The 17,728-nt window shown below is 36.7% G+C and overlaps 1 long non-coding RNA gene across 1 annotated transcript; it reads left to right on the forward strand.

Annotated features, from left to right (window-relative positions):
- Positions 1 to 4,362: 4,362 nt before the first annotated feature.
- On the forward strand, positions 4,363 to 16,606 carry LOC108696386. Its single transcript, XR_001932254.2, has 3 exons — positions 4,363 to 4,422; positions 8,508 to 8,590; positions 16,312 to 16,606. It is a non-coding gene; the product is annotated as an uncharacterized LOC108696386 (long non-coding RNA).
- The last annotated feature ends 1,122 nt before the right edge of the window (positions 16,607 to 17,728 follow it).

Raw genomic sequence — 17,728 nt, forward strand, 5'->3', positions numbered from 1 at the left:
CAATTTTTACTTCCAGGGGCTAAACATGTTTTTCTTAATGCTGTTAACCATTTGTTTAGGCTTCATCCTGTGAACAACCTTCACACACAATTCTGAACATATTTAAGCCATGTAAAATATAAATACAAATTATACCCACACGTGTATTATGTAAGTAGTATGCCATAGAGCAGGTGGTAATTATAGGGCCCTGTTGTGACTCCATCTTCCACTAATCCATAATTTATAAGTCTGAGTGAAGCACAAGTTAGGAGGTGGTAAGGGTACAAAGGGCCAGCACTTCATGAACACAGTGCAGCCAAATGCAGGTAGCATTATATTTATGGGCGCAGCCACAGGTCTCTGCAATCAAACTGCAGAGACCTGTGACAATGTGCATGTTGAAAAAAAATGGTGGAATGTGCTAATTTTTTTTGGGGGGGGGGATACCTTGCCTCTTTGCGGTCAGGAACCATGCAGTCAAATGGATCAGGAGAAGACTTTGCCTGAATTCCTCTTCAAACTGTGGTCTGCTCACTTTACTGGGGCCTTGCTGATTCCAAGCTAAATAAAAGAAATTAAGCAATAAGATACATCTGCCCAACATTTAGAGAGTTAAGGAAGTGTAGGGATTTAAAGCCATAGGGACTTACTATACCAATGGGTCCCTATAGTAACCCAATTTCTTTATAGTTTATAACTAAGGGTAGAGATTAATTAACTTCCCTTGTTGGTTCATTGCTTGAGCAAACAGGGTTGGTGAACTGGTCTTTTGAAATTATGTCTGCAAATCTTAGGGTGTTCCAGTAATGTAGTAAACAATTCTACTTTTGGCTGGTGTCTGAATAATCGCTTAATACAGAATTTATATTATCTCTTTTTATATGTCCCAACCTTGTTTTTGTTTTAATTTTCTAATCCTAATTTTCTAATTCCTAGGGGTACATTTACTAAACTCGAGTGAAAGATTAGAATGAAAAAAACTTCGAATTTCAAAGTTTTTTTTTTTGGGTACTTCGACCATCGAATAGGCTACTTCGACCTTCGACTACGACTTTGAATCGAACGTTTCGAACTAAAAATCATTCGACTATTCGACCATTCGATAGTCGAAGTACTGTCTCTTTAAGAAAAACTTTGACTACCTACTTCGGCACTTTAAACCTACGAAGCATCAATGTAAGCCTATGGGAACCTTCCCCATAAGCTTTCTAAGCTTTTTTGATCGAAGGAAAATCCTTCGATCGATGGATTAAAATCCTTCGAATCGTTCGATCGAAGTATTTGCGGTAAATCCTTCGACTTCGATATTCGAAGTCGAAGGATTTTACTTCGATGGTCGAATATCGAGGGTTAATTAACCCTCGATATTCGACTCTTAGTAAATGTGCCCCCTAATGTAAGTAGGTTATTTCTACATTCTCAGCTTTCAGTGTAATTAGCTACTTCTCTGCTAATCACCAGGGCTTGTTATGGACTTAGTTCCTTCACCCCCCCCCCCCCTCCAACACAAGGAGGTATCCAGGGAGGCCCGAGGTGTAATCCCACACCTTTTATTTGCTGCTCACCTGCACCATAATCAGACAGCTACCTATAGCTGAGCAGCTGAAAACACTAAATTGAATATGGAATAGATATCCCACCATACTCTCCTCCATTCACTCCAGAAATCCATTCATCCAGCTTTTCCTGAGCCGTCAAACAAACACACAGCCTTACTTATTGCAACACTTTACCTTTTCCCTGGAGTTAACTGTATACCTGGTTCAACACAACAATACACGCAACAAGGATAATTTCAAGCACATCTCTTACACATTTTTTTTCATAAATTTTTCCCTGTAATAATAAAACAGTACTTTGTACTTGATCCCAACTATGATATAATATATCCTTATTGGAAGCAAAAACTGACTATTGGATTTATTTAAATGTTTACATTGATTTAAGGTATGAAGATCCAAATTACAGAAAGCTATGTTATCCAGAAAACCCCAAATCCCATACCTGTATTTCCAAAATCTTGAAAATTTGCTCCTTTGTTAGACACCATCTGAATATTTAATTTGTTTGTTTGTTGACCAATACAAAAAGCCTTACATATTTTGCAAGGGAAAACTAAGTAGCCTTTAAAAAACCTGTAGCCTTTACCCTACAAAAATGTAAAAATACTTTTTTTATAGAAAACCGTATAGTACCTTTGCAAGCTGTTATTTATAAAAGCCTTAGTACCTGTACAAATACAGCTGTGTATTTGTGAGAAAGGAAACAGCAGAGGCTGCATGACAAGGGATCTGAATGACCAGCAGTCAGATTACACTGGTTTATGTTTAAAGATTGGCAGAATCAGGTGCAGTTGTGATTGGTTGAGAAACAATGAGTTAAGGCAGAAAAAAGCTGGGCTGGGGGTGGAGAAAGAGAGGGTAGTGATGTCAAAGGAAGAAGCAGTTCACTTCTTTATCTTCTGAGCAGGTAAAAACATCTCACCCACCCTCTTATTTTGCATATTTTGTGAAATGTCAGTAGTTTTCTATATCTTTATGTTCTCATATTATTTATTAATAACTGAATGTGGATGTTTTCCTGAATGCACTGTTATATTGGGGTTTCTATACCTTTATAAAGTATAAACGTTAGTCACCATTGTATTTATTCATGTTAACTCCAAATGCTTGATCCATGGAATGTTTCCAATTGCCATTGGGGTCAGGAAGGAATGTTTTCCCACTTGGGGCATAATTGGCACTGGCTTCAGGTTAAGTTTTTTCCTTCCTCTGGATCAAAACAGTGGATATATGATATTCAGGGGAATGTAATTAGTCGCAAAGAGCAAAACAATTTGCACCAATAAGACTAAAAATCCACATCTCGCGATGCAATACTGTTCCTTAAACTGTTATGGCATTGCGAATTTTAATTGCACTTCTTAAGAAGTGCTTAAAGGTGTCGTAATCTTTTGGAGCAAACATAATGACCTTTTCAGTAAGAAGTTTTATTACATTGGATAAGATTCGCAAATGGTCTTCCACTGTCGGAAGTGGTCGCTAAACAGTTTGCGGCTTCGCAAAAGCTATATTAAATTTGCGTAAAGCAAAATTTATTTGCACAAAGGCATAACTTTTTTGCATTGCGAATAGTTTTTCCGTTACCGACTTTTATTACATTCCCCCGAATGTTTTTTAAGTTTTATTTATCGCAGCAGTGGTAGGACCTTGCCAGCGTACTTCACAGGAAATTTTAGTAGAGGGAGAAAGGAGGTTCTCTCCTGTGACTGCACGGTGGGTTGATTGATGCAGATGCTACTACTGCTTGTGCTTGGTGACAGCCTGCTTAGATTTCCTATCATGGAGACACTGCAGATTCAGGAGTGACAGCAGGGGTGCTGAACTTTTCTCATGGTTGGATATGCAGCTCCTGCTTGTAGCAGAGTTTGGGGCCATCCTCTCTGTAGGTAGAGGCAGCCTAATACTCAGTGGTGGATATACAGTAATGAGTGCTGATCTAAAGTCTTCAGTGAGGAATGGCATAGCATAGTAGCGCTCCCTTATGGAATTCTGGCTTTAGACTATTGCCTTGGGTTACACCTGCAAGGTCCTATTATTTGATGGAATGAGAATAAATACTGTGGCCATTTCACCCAATTTCTGGCTCCTGGTGTTACATTAAGGTATGTTCCGCGTTTCGCCGCCGGCGAATACATTTGCGAATTTGCCATGAAAGTTTTTTTGATGCCGGCGACAATTCAGACGGCAGCAACAATTAACGGACGCCCATTGCCTAATGGGTGCTGGCGTCAACTTTCACGCCAGTGCCCAATTTGCTGCCGAATTATCGCCGGCGACAAAATCTGTGTTTTACAAATTTTTCTCCTGTTTTGCGAATTTAACGGGATAAATTCACCCATCACTAGTATGTAACAATGGGGTTCAGTGGCATGGCTGAGGGTGAAGTGTCAATTGAGGAGTCCCCTTAAAATCATGAAATAGAAAGATCTATTTCAGGATTTTAAGGTTACTCCTCAATTGACCCTTCACCCTCAGCCATGCCACTGAACCCTTGTAGTCAGTCAGAGAAAACCTGAAAAAGTGGACGATTGTAGCATAATAAAAAACTTGGATTTTGATATCAATAAAATAAAAACATTTCTCACTTATTGTGTTTGTAGGTATGGTTGTTTCAGGGTACACTGGTCTACAAAAACAGCCAAATATACTCCAGTTATCATTTAAAAAGGCCTGCAGTAATCAACCAGATGTTCTCGAGGTGACTGTCTCTTCATTTAAAGTTCTTGCAAAGAAGTAGTACCATCTGTTTATTCCATCAAAAATCCAATGCCAATAACCGTACAGAAATTGCCTGAATTTCAGTCTCTCTCTCTCTAAACAGAATATTGAATGCTGGGATCGGATACATTTGGCAACCAGGAAACATTTTAACTGCGAGGTAATTTGTTTTTATTATCTACTATCTATTTAGACCCCATATACACTTTATAGTCTGTTAGTTGGCATGCTAGCATATATTTTAATATCAATATGGACAGCTGCAGAATGAAAACGTAAATGAACAATAAGACGGAAAAGTGTAATTAAAATATAATGTAGTGTTGCCCTGCACTGGTGTGATGGTGTCTTTGGTTCAGAAACACTATAGTTCAGGTATAGGATCCGTTATTTGAAAAACTATTATCCAGAAAGCTTCGAGTTATGGGAAGGCCGTCTCCCATAAACTCCATTTTATCCTAATAATTACATTTTTTTTTAAAATGAAACAATGAAACAGGTCCCAAGCATTCAGGATAACAGGTCCTATACCTATAGTATATAAATAAGCTACTGTGCTGTGGGGGGCAGACATTCAAAGGAGGTATGGCTCAGGTTACATAGCAGATAGCAGATCATCTCTGTAAATCTAATGGTGTTCTGAAGAGCTTTTTTGTTATCCACTATTTAACATGTGCTATTTAGCCTCATTACAATTTCCGCCATATCTACACAGCAGCTTGTTTATATAAACTTTAGTAGTGTTTATTAATGATGGGCGAATAAAATTGCCATGCGCGAATTCGCTGTGAATTTCCGCATTTTGCCGACGGTGAATAAATTTGCGAAACTGCGGAGAAAATCTGTCGGGGGAAAATCCGCTGCATCAAAATAATGTTGACGTCCATTGACATCAATGCGTTTCAATTTTTCACTGTTTTGCAAATGTTGCAGGAAATTCGCAAAAAAAAAACGGGACAAATTTGCCCATCACTAGTGTTTATGAAGCAGACAGATCATTTTCACCAGTGCATGGCAACTCTACATGATATTATATTACTTTAAAACAATTGGAGTCACAATTCCTTCTAACAACTCACCCACCCCTCATATTAATTAAAAGACAAAGACCAATTTCCAAAATTATTTAATTAAAGGTTGTTAGATTTTGTGTTAACTTTTAGTATGATATAGAGAGTGATAGTCTTCGATAATTTGCAATTGGGTTTCATTTTTTATTATTTATGTTTTTTGCGTTATTTAGCTTTTTATTCAGCAACTCTTTAGTTAGTTACAGAATTTCCGCCATCTGATGAACTTGATGGACTTGGCTTTTTTTAACCCGATTTAACTATGTAACTATCTGGTTGCTAGGGTCCAAATTACCATAGCAACCAATAGCAACCATGCATTGATTTGAACAAGAGACTAGAATATGAATAGGAGAGGCCTAAATAGAAAGATGAGTAATACAGTAAGTAGCAATAACAATAAATGTGTAGCCTTACAGAGCATTTGTTTTTAGAGAGGGGGTCAGTGACCCCCATTTGAAAGGCAAATAAAATAAAAATGATATAAAATAAATGATGACCAATTGAAAAGTTGTTTAGAATTGGCCAATTTCTAAAAGTTAACTTAAAGGTGAACCACCCCTTCAAAATGTCTACATCCTAGTAAAAGGCTTAGATATACAAAACAAATGCTCTTCCTGGGGCTTATTTGGATTAATTGTTTTTACTTTCTAAACTGCAGTAGAGTAATCTACTGACTGTAGATATTACATTGATTGGCTGCTGTAGGAAACTGGAAGAGTAGCACCAGTTTAGCACCTGTATTAATAACTGAGCCCTATCGGGAATGAAAGGTCATATAGACAGGGATCAAGCAGCTAACATAAAATATAACTGTTATTAATGGGAGAAAACAAAAGAAGTAGGACCAGAAGCAACTTACTAATAGTATATGGACAGCAGAAAGAGTACAGCAGGGGAAAAATCATATAAACAATAATTTTTTATACATACATTGCAAAAATCAAGGCCCCATGGTGGTCAACTCCTTCTCCATTAGCACAGGGGATATATGCTTTCATTATTCTAACTGCTACAGACCAATTAAAGATAACTGCTGACCCATCTCTGTGAGTCACTGCAGTAGGGTAAATTTGACCAGGTTGTTACATAACTTTAAATAATTTATTGATATATTCCCTCCAGTTTAGTACAGGAGAAGAAGGTTAATAATCTTCCTATACATAATATTTTTGTTAAATAGAGAGAATTTAAATCTTACCTAAAAAGCTTATCTCAATAAATACATAAACCAATAAGAATGTTTGCTTAATGTATAAAATACCATACGCATTGCAAATCCTAATAATAATAATACATCCCTTAATTTCTTTAATAATGCTCAGGTAATGCATTATATTTTTTTTAATTTTTAAAATTAATAGGCCCCACCCCAAGGTCTTACCTGCTTTTCCAACTGCTTGTCCTCAGCCGCAACAATGATGTATCCCCCATGCATGCTCACTGTTAGCCCACCTGTGGGTTGCTGTAGACTGCATAGGGATGGGCTAACTCATAAGGCAGACCACGCAACTGTCCAAGACCCTTCTCCCTTGGGCCTCCCTGAGTTCGTGGGGTCCGCTATATGGTATTTACACCGGTCTAATTTAAAAAAAAATAGCTACAAAAATACATCTTTACCTTCTGCATAATTGTCTCTCGGAAAATTCCATATGAAAAATCACATTGTTAAGAAGTGTATAAGACATAGCCCTAAGAGCTTACACTTAAAATAATAGGATTCTGACACCAGTAAATGAAACATGCATTTTTTTAGCAGGGCAAATTTGTACTCACATCCAGACAGTCTTCCATTATCGTTGTCATACACAGTTTTGATACACATCCACGGTTCAGGCAAACTTACTGACAGGCAAAACATTCCACTAGCAAAAATACAGCCCTTTGCCCTACTACAGGTAGGAATTTTCTAGGCCACAACCTCCTTCTTGGGGTCTGACCAACACATACTAACTAGTACCCTGTCTAATTGAAGTACTTTTTACTAGGAGACCCTCTTTCTACCTGATTCTGTCCAACCGATGTCAGGAAGAAGAAGAACCCCACCCTGGGTGTGTCCTTCCGTTAAATACTCTGTGAACACTATCCCCTTCTAGTGGCTGAGGTCTAAACTACAGCTACACTTACATAACTTTATCATCATCTAGTGGCCAACCTACAACATAACACCTATTCATAGTTACATAGTTAAATTGGTTTGAAAAAAGACAAAGTACATCAAGTTCTACCCCTCCAAATGAAAAACCAGCATCCATACACATACCCCTCCCTACTTAAATTCTATATACCCATACCTATACTAACTATAGAGTTTAGTATCACAATAGCCTTTGATATTATGTCTGTCCAAGAAATCATCCAAGCCATTCTTAAAGGAAATAACTAAATCAGCATCACAACATCACCCGGCAGTGCATTCCACAACCTCACTGTCCTCACTGTGAAGAACCACCTACATTGCTTCAAATGAAAGTTCTTTTCTTCTAGTCTGAAGGGGTGGCCTCTGGTACGGTGATCCACTTTATGGGTAAAAAGGTCCCCTGCTATTTGTCTATAATGTCCTCTAATGTACTTGTAAAGTGTAATCATGTCCCCTCGCAAGCGCCATTTTTCCAGAGAAAACAACCCCAACCTTGACAGTCTACCCTCATAATTTAAGTCTTCCGTCCCTCTAACCAATTTAGTTGCACTTAGTCTCTGCTCTCTCTCCAGCTCATTTATATCCCTCTTAAGGACTGGTGTCCAAAGCTGCACTGCATATTCCCCATAACTTATTTTACCCAACATATGTAAAATTAGCATGTTCACACCACAACAAGTTCACACATTGAGTTTACAGTGACATAAACTGCAATTTATTTATATATAGAATGAAATATGTCACGCCAGTTAGTAGACACTTTAAAACCCATGGACATAATAGTAAACAACTAAGATGGTTCGTACTCCAGGTAGTTAAATTCCCCATGAGGGGCGGTAACCAAGACAAAATATTGCTACAGCCAAAGGGTTCTGTGGATAGAGAAACTGAATACACTAGCTCCCATGGGACTAAATGAGGATTTAAGTTATTCCTGTTTCTATTAATGGGGGAATATGTGTTGTGCCTTATTTTGTAAAATAGAGATTTTATTGCATTTTTGACTTTTAAAATTTTGTATATTCTTATCTACAGTCTTAACACAAAGGGATCACGTGATTATATGGACTATGAGCACCAAGGGACTATCAATAGTATTGAGAAATCACCTTATTAAGGTATTATGGATCCTTTTTTATAATGTTTTTTAAAAAAAAATTCACTATGTTAATTAACTTGATGATGTCAATTGTGTGGTTAAGGAAGGGGGGGCTTGTAGTTCACCTCCCTTTAAAAGTCTTTGTTTGCACAGTTTGTAAGTAGTACTGGATGAAGGGGCACGTCCCCGAAACGTTTGCTGGGATCTCATTAATAAAAGAAGCTTTTTTCAAAAGAATGTTTGCAGAAGCAGTATGTGGAGTGTGCCCATGTTCTATTTTGTTTGGAATCTAAGAAGTCTTTTTGTTTGCAGCAGGGCCTAAGTGGAGCACCTCCAGTGAGTTATAAAGTTTTTGTTCACACAAAACAAGTCTTTGCGGGGAATGAGTTTAAAAGTTTGGACATAAACTGCAATTACCTGATCACTCCCTTACAAGTCTAATACCATTCTACTGATACATCTTTGGATCAGAACTTATGTGAACTTATTCCCATATGACAAACAACTTTAAGCCAATCAAAATACTTCTAGAAGAGAATTCTAATATTGACATATTTGTTTCCATTTTTTGACCTGTCTCCCTTTCTAAAGTAATTTCACAAACTTTCTAAAAAAGATGAATGGTAAAATATGAAACTCCATGATCCCTTGATAAGGTTTCTTTCATAAACCACAAAAGAACAGCTTCATTTAGTGAATGTACCTGCTCTATAGTTACAATATGTGATATTTCTAAAATGTTTACTAAATCTCGTATAAGAGCTATGAATCAGGTTTTTGAGTAATAAAGTAAACCGAGTTTTAGCATTATTGCCTTCAATAGGTTTGTTTTCAATTGGTAAACTTGTTGACATTGCTCTTTGCTATTTACATTGAGAGCTGGAGCTTTAATTCCAATTTTTCTCTGCGTATTTAAAAGTTTGATGAGAAAATAAAAGGAAAGCAACGAAGCTTGCCGGGAACATTTCACAATATAGGATTTCATATCTATTCTTTTCAGGATGTTTTCTATAAAGGTCACTGCAGTGTAAGGGATGGAATGTTAGATGGAATGTAAGATGGGATGTAAGAAAGATCTGTATTAAAAATTGAACTTGTCTTTAACAATGACTGAGTTCACCTTTAACAGGAATAAGAGATGCACCAAATCCAATGAAGAATTATCATGGTATGAAGTCATTAAAGTTGCACTACATATGTAATTTAAACAGCCTTGCTTTTTAGCATTTGCAATTTAATATTCACAAACCAACTGCATTAAAGATATTACAAAATCTTCATTCTCAACTATTTATTTTGTAGCTGCTAAAGGTTCTTTCCTCCCCCTTGAATGGCTTTCTATAGTACCTGTCCAAAGAGAAGGGACCCTTTAGCCATTAGCCAAACAAGATAGTACAGGTATGGGATCCATAACTGGATGACCTGTTCTCCAGAGAGCTGTAAATTATAGGAAGGTCATTTCCCACATTTGAAACAAATAATTTGAATTTTTAAAAAATATTTCTGTTTTCTCTGTAATAATAAAACAGTACCTTAAACTTCATGGTAGCTAAGCTACATGAATCCATATTGGTGGCAAAGCAATCCTATTTCATGTTTATATCATTTTTAGAAGACTTCAGGTGTGGTGATCCAAATTACAGAAAGTACCTTTTCCAGAAACCTCCAGGTCCTCAGCATTCTGGAAAATAGATCCTATACCTGTACAGCACTGAGCAGAAAAAAACAGTATGTAGACAATAGGGGTGGGCAAATGTTTCACCTGATCAATTTTTTGGATTTGCATTTTCGCAGATGCAAAAATTTTGCACAGGAAAAAACACAAATGGCAGTACAGATATGGGACAGATACATTATTCAGAATGCTCAGGACTGGCTGGTTTCTGGATAAGGGTTCTTTTCCGCAATTTGAATCTCAATACCTTAAACCTACTAAAAAATTATTGAAACCCAACAATATTGTTTTGGCACAAATATAGATGATGTATATCTTAGTCGGGATTAAGTACAAGGTACTGTTTTATTATTGCAGAGAAAAAGGAAAATCATTTCTAAAGATCTGAATGATTTGATTACAATTGAGCTGTAAGGTCACCTAGGCAGCGGGGACGCCCGACATCTTGTTTGAGGGGACGCTGGTCGCTCACCTCTGCTCCTTCTTTGTGTGCACCGGGTTTGTACATCGCGCAGTGGTCTTCGGCTTTATTTGGCGCCTTCGCTGGCGTGAAATTCAAATATTTAAGGGCACAGGCGTCATTTGTACCTTGCTCAACGTAAAGGTCTATTTATAGTTCCTTTGGGCATTTTCCAAGTCTGTTTCACTGATCATTGATTCTGCCTGTCCCTGATCTTGTCCTGTAAGCTGCCTGTCCTGACCTTTGCCTGTTATCCGACTATTCTTTTGCAATCTGTTCCTGTATTGCGGCTCCTGTACAGCCTCACGGCTCCTGAATTTGTACCACATTGTCTGACCAGTACCGACCTGGCCTGGCTTTTGACTACGCTTCTTGTTCTACTAATTCACGCATGGTTACCTAACTCACTCAGAACTCTCTCCTTGGGCCTCTCATATTAAGACCTGGCGGCATCCAAGTAGCGGAGGGCTTGTCCCAAAGCCAAAGGAGGCTGTTATAGGCAAAAGGGTGAGCCGTGACTACGTCCTTGGAGCTTGTTCTGAGTTTTGGGATACCCTGAGTTACAGGAGCCCATGGGAGATTGCTTTCCTGTAATTTGGAGCTTTCTGGATAACAGCTTTCTGGATAATGGATCCCATGCCTGTATTATAGTTTTGGTATGGGTGCATGATTCTTGAGGGAATTGGGACATTCTTTATTTTGTTTGATATGCTACATTCTTTTATATATTAAGATGCAAACAATTGATCACCCAGAGTATTATTATTTTATGGTAATTGTTCTGAACTTGACAAGTGGAGGGGGAAATCACACAGTGTGCCGGCTACTCTTTTTAGACAGATATAAAAAAAAAGTGGATATTGCAGTGCACAAGCATGTAGCTATGAAAATTTAAATGATTAGGATGGTAACCTGGAGTGCTTTGATAATAATAAAATGGAAAGAATCTTCCTTTCAAGAAAAAAAATGCATATAAAAAATCTTGCATGCATAAATGCCAGCTCAGTTTCCAGAAGCAATCTTTAGAGAGTACACGGGGGAATGATATGGTCTGGGCAAGGGAGTGTTTGAGGCGTATATTATGTATATTTTTACATTTTTAATATTTTCTTTTAAAAGCTAAGATTATGTAAGGAAATTGCATATCATATCTTTAGTTTGCTTTGTAGGATATGAAATTAGTATCACAGCATGGTCCTGATAGAGGTGGCCCCTGGCATAATAATTAAATATTAGATATTGAGCTTTGAAGAGAAACAAAAACCCATTCCATTACCCTAATAATTAAATATACAGGTATGGGAGCTGTAATCCAGGGACCTGGGGTTTTCTGGATAACGAATATTTCCATAATTTGAATCTATACCTTAACTGTACTAACAATCATTTAAACATTAAATAATCCCAATAGGCTGGTTCTGCTTCCAATAAGGATTAATTATATCTTAGTTTGGATCAAGTACCAGGTACTGGTTTATTGTTACAGAAATAAATCATTTTTAAACAATTGAATTAATTTAATAAAATGGAGTCTATGGGACAATCCCTAATTCAAAGCTTTCTGGAGCAATCGATTCTGGATAAGATGCCATACCTGTACAAATGTATTTTGCTTAATTGTTGGCCTATCAAATAATAAAGTGCAAGAGCACTAAGGGGCACAAGAAGAAAACCTTCATGCTAAACCCCCATTTTGAATCTAGCGAGCAATTGATTATAAAGCTCATAGGCCTTTGACTATTTACATAATGCTCCATGCAGTGGCCAAAGTGCAAAGAAAGGAAGATTGTAGCTTTTTTTTGCACTTTGCTCACTGCATTGTAAATGAATCCTAATATTTTGCACTCTAGTTGTGTAGTTGAGTAAGAATAATGTTTACATAAGTATACATTTACAAGGATGCTTTGGAGGTAACATATTTTTGTCCAAAGTTTGTAGAGCTCAGGATGGAAAACAATGGCCAAAAGCATTGATTTATAGGCATATGGTAGATGTTGGGTTTCAATGCACACAACATATTGATATACTTTCAATGTAATAGTTTTGATTCAGTAACTAATATTATACAAAAACAATAGGAAACAGCTACTAAAAGCAATAATTACCACAGTATGTATAGTTTGATTAACTATGCATTGTGGGCCTGATTTATATCATTCAATGATTTTTTTCCAGTATTCAAATTTTTTTTAGCCAAAACTCACAATTCAAATTAGGGTTTCAAGATTTATTATGCGCAAAAAACTCAAATGTAAAAACTCGGCAATTCGAGTTTTAGAGATTCAAGTTTTTTAATAAATAAGAGTGCATTCTTTAGAACTCTAAATTTCACAAATTGAAATTCTCATAAATAGGCATCCACATGTTAAAATCAGTAACACGTTCCAGTAATGAAATAACTTTTGGGGCAGATTTATCAAGGGTCGAATTTCAAAGTGGAAAATACTTCTAATTTCGACCATCTAATTGAATACTACGAAATTCAAAGTCGAATTCGTAGGATTTTTTTATCGTACGATCATAAGATTTTCCTTTGAATACAAAAAACTTAAAATTATGCTCTGGAAGGTCCCCATAGGCTTACATAGCACTTCGGCAGGTTTAAGTTGGCAAAGTATTGAAGTCGAAGTTTTTTTAAAGCGACAGTACTTCGATTATCAAATGTTCGAATAGTTGAACGATTTTACTTCAAATCGAAGGTCGAAGTAGTAGTAGCCTATTTGATGGTCGAAGTATCCAAAAATTATTTAAAATTTTTTAACGTTGAAAATTTCCTCGATTTCACATCGACACTTGATAAATCTGCCACTTACAATTTCAACTCTCTCAAAATAAATATCAAGGGGCCGATTCATTAACTTCGAGTGAAGGATTCGAAGGTAAAAAGCTTCGAATTTCGAAGTTTTTTTGGGCTACTTCGACCATCGAATGGGCTACTTCGACCTTCGACTACGACTATCGAAGGATTCGAAGTAAAAATCGTTCGACTATTCGACCATTCGATAGTCGAAGTACTGTCTCTTTAAAAAAAAATTCGACCCCCTAGTTCGGCAGCTAAAAGCTACCGAAGTCAATGTTAGCCTATGGGGAAGGTCCCCATAGGCTTTCCTAAATTTTTTTGATCGAAGGATATTCCTTCGATCGTTGGATTTAAATCCTTCGAATCGTTCGATTAGAAGGATTTAATCGTTCGATCGAAGGAATTATCCTTCGATCGTACGATCGTACTATCTGCGCTAAATCCTTCGACTTCGATATTCGAAGTCGAAGGATTTTAGTTCCTAGTCGAATATCGAGGGTTAATTAACCCTCGATATTCGACCCTTGATGAATCGGCCCCCAAGTGTTAAAATATTTATGAACTTCTGCTCTTTGTTATTTTTTTACAAGTTATACTATTCCTGATAAAAATCATTTTTGAATAGGTAAAAAACCATTTCTGCATTATTAAAAACTAATAGTGCCAAGGAAGATTTATTTTACCTGCACTTCACATAATGCTCATTGTTTTTTAGGCATGTTTCAAATCTATAGGACATGGCCTATAGGAAAGATTTATATTTGATTCTTCTAAATAGTCAATTAATTGACCATTGATTTGTTTTGATACAGTAAAGGTGATCTTGAGAGTAGTAAGCTCTTGAGTCCCTAGTTCATATTTTGCAGCTTATGCTACTATTTGTAGTGTAGCAAACCATTATTTTTTACAACCACATACCAGTTGTAGCAAACCATAATTTTCCCAAACAGATCCCCTTAATTTATTACAATCTTACCATAATTCCAGGTTTTTAAAGGGGGGATCAGCTCAAAATGACCTTTAAGTATAGTATAGGCCAGTGATCTCCACCCAGTGTCTCACAAGCAACATGTTGCTCACCAAGGCTCCCAGTGTCCTCAAAGAAGGTGCTCATTTTTGAGGCATAATGACCATGTGTACTGCCAAACAGACCTGTATTTTTCCAGTCCCCATATGTGCTACAAATAAACATTTACAGTGCATATTGAGCACCCCTAGGAACTTTTTTATGTTTGTGTTTCTCCCCAACTTTTTTGAAACATTTTAATATGGTTGGGGAGCCCTGGTATAGAATGTATCTGCAATTATCTGTCTGGTTACTACAATGGTAGGTCTTTCCCAGTTCAACCAGGCAGTACATTGGTAGTAAGAATGAAAGGTGTAAAGGAGAAGTCCTGAAAAGAAATATATTAAATAAGATTAATAATAAAATAAATCATTAAAAAGTCAGTTTTTGTTGGCTGGCATTATTGATTCTAAAGATCAGCTAACATTTTTATTTGCAGACTGTAAAGAGGCAGAATATGAAGGCTAAAAATCATAAAAATAAAAATGAAGGCCAATTGAGTATAAATGTCTCAGCACCAGACACTTATCTGGTGACAGTGCTTCATGACTGATATTTTGCCTTTTATTTTAGATATATAATTGAGGATGATGATGGACTGTTGACAGAGTGCTTTTTAAATGGATTTATTTACTATTCTGGATTATTTATAGTAGACAATCTACTGGAATAACTGGTACTGTGGGACATCTATATTTACTCTAGCAATAAATGGTTTGACGTCAGTAAAAAAAATACTCAACATGGACAAAACAATCTACACTTTAAGGAAAGAGAAGATGTACATAATTTGTACTACGAAGATGAGTCGTTTGTATTGATGGGCGAATCTGAGGCATTTCGATTCGCCAAAAAATGTCATGAAACTGCAAAAAATTTGCAAAAACGAATTGAAGTAAATGGGCGTCAAAAAAGTAAATACACCTGCTTTTGGGCATTGAGGTCCACCTGTAACAGCTTTGTATGCACCAACCAGGACACTTGTCACTAACATTTGGCAGTCAAAACTTCCCCCAAAAGTTTAAAATGAATTCTCCAATATTCGATACTAGATAATGCATCTAACAAACATTTTCCCATGTGTTTCTGCTTACTTTGTTTACCTTATTGGTCTTTCAAACTGACTGCATCACATGTGATATGCTATTATTTTTGTAGCAAGTGGTTTGGCTTTTGGGTGCCTAATTATTTTTTCTTTTTTTAAAGTGGACAAACTTAATTTATTGGTTGAGCACATTTTTTCACCTGATACAGATTTGCTTTTTCACCAGGAAAAAAAAGGGTTTTTTTTTTCATATAAGAGTAAGAAACAAAAGATGTGAGAATATACTCTAGAATAAACCACTATTGACAGCAATGCATTTTTTTCAATAAAAAATTAAAACATGCCCCCTCGATTCCAACACATTTCACTTATATCTATTTAAGTGTTCTTAGTAATTATCATTCCAATTATATTAATAGTCCATGTATTTGTGTAAATGTAGGAAAGAGGTAGGTGCAAGTAGTCCTCATGCAGTGATCTGCTATACAATATTGTTTGCATTTATAACGCTGGAAAAGTTTCAAGTTCTTTAACTGAAAATCTGCATTTACAGTATGTGAACATCTCAAATGTAAAAAAACATTCCTCTGTATCTGAAAGCAAATCAGTCACACTGTTTCTGAGAATACTTGGTGGTAGTTTTACAGCATATCTTATAGATGATAGAACTATTCTATTGAATTTTTTTTTTTAGTCTTGACAAAAATGAGGAACACGCTGTACAAGCATTGGAAACAAGTCTGCCCTATCTGGAGAAATGTCAAAATGTGATGCATGATTCAATCAGAGAAGGCTGTCAGTCAATCAGTAATGAAAACCAGACTGAATGTGTGGATAAGGTTCTAGAAACTGTTCAAGCATCTGCAGGACTCAAAATTGGACCATATATCTTAAGTGCAATATACTGGACAGTGAATAAAATTGTTTTTTTCTCCCACAAGCCTTATGCAAGGTGGATTTCAGAATATAAGTTAAACTGGTATATGACTTCGACCTGATTTTTTTTTTTGGCTACTTTTGTGCAACTGACATATAAAGATAAAATACCTGCAATAAAACTCTCTGAAAGTAAACACGGGAATGCAAAACAACTTTTGAAATATCTAGTGGAATTTCACAGGTCAAGAGTGAAGATCAAATAGTACGAACAATCAATGAAAATTGGGCATATTGGCACACGCACTAATGAGGCTTGTCCCCTTATTTTACAACAAAAAAGCAAAAAACAACTTGTAATGATATTTTATTTAACACAGGATCCATTTGAGATATATACAGCCATTTTTATAATCTAAAATAAGCAGCTCTACTGTTTTATTTTAGTACAAGTAATGCCATTAGCCAGAAAGCTCCAAACTATAGGAAGGCCATCTCACATAGGGGCAGATTTATTAACGGGCGAATTGTCGCCAGCGACCACTTCGCACCCATCGCTATACTTTGCCAGGGGCAAATGCGCTCAGACTACGTTAATCACTAAAATGCGGAGTTTCGTCATGGGCGCCGAACGCTGGTGACTTTTCGCTATCGTTACTTGGCAATGCAAGCATTTGATAGTGAAGATGCGCTAGCGTTCATTTCTGCCTACTTCGCTAGTGATCTTACGCTCAGGTCAATTTGCATAGGGCGGGAAATTTAAAGTTGGACGTCTTTATGTTAAATGTTGGTGCATATACTTACAAAGTACACTTTTTAAAACACATGTCCAGGGAACCTTAATAAAGACAACAGAGTTATTCTAATGCCCTACACGTGAGCCCACTGTAAAATTAATGTTCCATATGTTTGCAAATGTATGGGGAAAACCGGTTACCCAAAAAAAGTTCAAGTTAAGTCTTTTGCAGGAAAAAAAGGAAAAGATGCCAGTGTTTTTTGGACTTTGATGCATTTTCGACTCACAGAATATAATGAAAGTGACAGAAGATTGAGGAAGATCTAGCTGCTTTAATGTACTTCACCAGGTCTGAGGTGGCGAAGGCAACTCTGGCGAAAGAGGTAACGTTCAGTAAAATCCAGCGTAACGACTGTTACAAATCGAAATGTCGCCCAGTGATAGATTGCAAATGATTGCTAGCGCCAATCTCTTTCACTAGGGAATTGGCACCTGCACC

The sequence above is a fragment of the Xenopus laevis genome, chromosome 1L (genome assembly GCF_017654675.1).
Source record: "Xenopus laevis strain J_2021 chromosome 1L, Xenopus_laevis_v10.1, whole genome shotgun sequence".
In the NCBI taxonomy this organism is placed as follows: Eukaryota; Metazoa; Chordata; class Amphibia; order Anura; family Pipidae; genus Xenopus; species Xenopus laevis.